Here is a 1,171-nt window from a genome sequence, read left to right on the forward strand (position 1 = left end):
GAGGATGCTGCAGGTCTGACGGCGGGAGGGTTAATGAAGACGCACGGAAAGAAGCCCAGTTCCACATAGCTTGGTAGCGGCCCCGCATCGGATCGCCTTCTTGGAACCGCCAGTGCTCTTCGGATCATTGGGAAAGGGACATTGATCGATCGGTGATAGTTATAATGACAGATGTTCGGTTGTGAGACGAGTACTATGTGTCGGACGGAAGCTTAGCGATGATCAAGAGGAATCCCCGAGTGCAGTGCGCCTCCCTGGGCCCTGGACCATGGTGGAAGTCAGTGAAGGCGTCAGAGAGCACGAGCAACAACGAGCGCACTGCCTTGGTCAAGCCTGCCGCCGCCTGTGCTACACCCACACCCTCGGCCTCTTCAGTTTTCTGACTACGAACAGCCGTCGCGGATTACCAGCAGGGTACAGTGTGATCGTTGTCTCCAGGCTCCCAGAGTTCCTCGGCTTCCAGAAATCGATTTAATAGTTTTGGCCACGTGCTCCCTTCCCCACCCTGCTGCAAGGCTCAAAACTCTCTGCCACAGTACACGAGAGACAGCAGAGTAGATACCAGTCTAGCTTTTTATTTCTAAGAGCATCATTATCAAGTGCACAGCTTGTGGCCAGGACTGCTGGGAACTACCCAGTTTATTACACGCACGGAGACGCCGCATGAATACAGAGGGCGGCGCATCTCAAACCACATAATCTGCCACATGCTGCGTGAGTCAGAAGTCAAGAGATAAGTGTAGACAGGCATCGTGATGTATCGCTTTGCTTTACATGTCATGTATTTCTGACTGTATTCCTAAAGCCATCGGTCTGTTGGATTTAGTGAACTCGAAAAAAATCGCCTTTGAACATAATCAGACGTTACTGTGAATGATTCTCTATCCACGCTTAGAATTCAATGTGTAGAGTATGATCGGCTGGCATGAATGTGGACTAACGTATCTGCTATCTTGGCTGTGAATCGATCCTTATTACTAAATATTTTTGAAACTTAAAAATCACAAATGAGTATTTTTCATAGTATTGTTGTGCCAATTATAGATATATATATATATGTATGTATGTATGTAAAAAAATATAACAAATTAGTTTATTATATTTGATATAAGTGGGGGAAATCATATATATATATATACATATATAGAGTTATCTGTCTGAACCCTATTTT

Source organism: Penaeus monodon, chromosome 9 (assembly GCF_015228065.2).
Source record: "Penaeus monodon isolate SGIC_2016 chromosome 9, NSTDA_Pmon_1, whole genome shotgun sequence".
Taxonomy (NCBI): domain Eukaryota; kingdom Metazoa; phylum Arthropoda; class Malacostraca; order Decapoda; family Penaeidae; genus Penaeus; species Penaeus monodon.